General features: G+C 42.9%; 1 non-coding gene across 1 annotated transcript; it reads right to left on the minus strand.

Moving 5' to 3' along the window:
- Positions 1-438: 438 nt before the first annotated feature.
- On the minus strand, positions 439-558 carry LOC148165847 (5S ribosomal RNA). The gene has a single exon (XR_015771128.1). It is a non-coding gene; the product is annotated as a 5S ribosomal RNA (ribosomal RNA).
- Between the last annotated feature and the right edge of the window lie 1,919 nt (positions 559-2,477).

Below are 2,477 nucleotides of genomic sequence, written 5' to 3' on the forward strand. Positions count from 1 at the left end.
GGTCCATCCCGATACCGGTATCTCCAGCAAGGCTATGTCTATCATGAACAGTTTCGTGAACGACATCTTCGAACGTATAGCTGCTGAAGCCAGTCGCCTCGCTCATTACAACAAACGTTCGACCATAACCAGCAGGGAGATCCAGACGGCGGTGCGTCTTCTTTTGCCCGGTGAATTGGCGAAGCACGCCGTTTCTGAAGGAACCAAGGCCGTCACCAAATACACCAGTTCAAAATAAATCCTCCTCGAGCAGCTTGGAAGTTGGTTGGAAAAAAAAGAAAAAAAATCGGTTCTTTTCAGAACCACAAATTCAACTCGAACGAATTAAAAATTTTCGTCTTCATACTATATAAGTTCCTGAGAGAAAATATAAATAGTGAAAAATATATTTAAAAAAAGTTTGACATCAGAAATGTTAATAAAAAAAGAAAAGAGTAGAGACAACGGCACGCGGTGTTCCCAAGCGGTCACCCATCCAAGTACTGACCGCGCCCGACGTTGCTTGACTTCGGTGATCGGACGAGAACCGGTAGTTTTCAACGTGGTATGGTCGTTGCCTGGTAAAATTTTCCAAGATGGTACGTTGACGATTTTTTGTGATTGTTCGATCGTTTGGATGTGACATTTTTCGATGGTACACATGTCAGAAAATGTACAAGATTTAAAAGAAGAAAAAAAAAAAATTTTTTTTTGCGAGTCGTTTTTTAGTTTTTTTTTTGCGACAAAATGACGAAAAAAAAAAACTCGTATGAGGCGTTAAATTAAATTGTTCGTTTGACGATCTCAACGAGTCACTTGCGATTAACGTAATTTAAAATTTGAGAACTTACTTACTCACTTGCTTGCTTAGATGGAAATAGCACCCACTTGAAGTAAACGCCGACACGGACCGGAGATGAATAAACTCCGAACGGACGGGGTTAATTCATGAACTGACCGTAGTACGGTCGAAGGTTCGCCGCCGCCGCTACCTGCTTTCTTTCTTAGAACTGATAACAGAGTTGGTTTCTTTGTCTGTTCATTCATCGAAATTCCCACCACTCTGGCCGGGCCGGGCGGGGTGGGTGTGTGTTGTTTCATGATTTGTTCTCTTCTCGATTTATTCTTTTTCCGACGTCGTTCGATTCATAGAGATGTTTTCGTCGAAAGTGTGGTCGCGTTTACATTGCATTAAAATTTAATTTGTTCCAGTGCGACGATGAAACAAGAAAAAAGTTTCAAGTAAGTACGCACGCACGCACACCTACATATTTCATTTTTTAAATCTTTCGACGTTCGTAGTTTCTGCTCGAAATGTCGACTAATAGTAGGGAATGTTTTGTTGATTTGTTTGTTTTTCGTTTTTGAGAAGAACAAATGAAAATTTCGTTGGATTTCTGTCGACCGACGACCGACTGAAAATCCGCCGACATCGACGTAGTTTTATTTAGAGTGTCTGAAAAATGCAAACAATGCAAGATTTCCGTATTTTTGTTGGTTTGTGGTGTTTGGGGAGTTTTTTTTATGATTATAAAATGGTTTCGTCGAGAAAAATTGCTTCTTTCGCAATGAATTGGCAAGAAAAATTAAAAAACTCGTCCGTTCCCGTCGCTGGATGTTCGACGGTGGTCCGTCTGATTTTCCCTTTATTTTCGTAAAATTGACGAGAATTTCGCCGTCAAAACTGTTTTCGGTGATGTTTCGATGATGGGATTTCGTCGTGTGAGGTAATTTTTGAGGAAAAAATGTCGATTTTGCGAAAAAAGTCGTTCGAAAAGTCCGTTCGTCGTACAAATTCGTTTCTCATGGTCGAGTCCGAAATTGACATCGTTTTTTTTCCGACCTGTTCGTCAAGATCGTTTTCAAAAATCAACTCCTACGAAAGGCGAAGGTTTTATCTTCGTTCTTGAAAAAATTCGACCTTCTCGGACGTCATCTTCGACCGTTTGTGAATTTTTTTCCTACACTCTGCAGGTTCGTCGGTCGTCGCTCCGATCCGTGCTGCGTCTCTTTGCGAGGCGATTTTCGAAAAGATCGCACGTACTTTTCGACCGATTCGTTCGTGAAACTTGTAGAGGATGCTTCCAAGTTTGTCTGGTCGAAAGCGGAACTTTCCTGTTATTCGTGGAAAACGCGTAACGTCGGCGTCGAACTTGGATGTCATCTCCTTGTTTCGGAGGGTCTTTGTTCGAGTCGACGTTCGATCGGTCCTTGTTCGCTTTTGGAGGTCGGCTGGTCGTCCGGGAAAACTTGAGGTTATTCAGGAGGCCATCGCCGACCGAATCGCTCATGTTCCCGCACCCGGAGGCGGTGATCTTCGCGTAAAGAGAACGATGCCATCACGCGAAAGCTGTATTCGAGGCCCACTGAATTTTCTAACTCGACGAGAAGGCTCTCGTTTAGTCCGCGGTCCGCGCGTTTTCGAACGCGCCAACACTTTGACTTTGGCGCCCAATTCGTTCTGTAAAGTTCATTCGTTCTTTCACCGAAGAATAAGC

This window comes from Gnatocerus cornutus, unplaced genomic scaffold (assembly GCF_029298725.1).
Source record: "Gnatocerus cornutus isolate USDA-ARS CGAHR unplaced genomic scaffold, icGnaCorn1.1 ctg00000175.1, whole genome shotgun sequence".
Lineage (NCBI taxonomy): Eukaryota > Metazoa > Arthropoda > Insecta > Coleoptera > Tenebrionidae > Gnatocerus > Gnatocerus cornutus.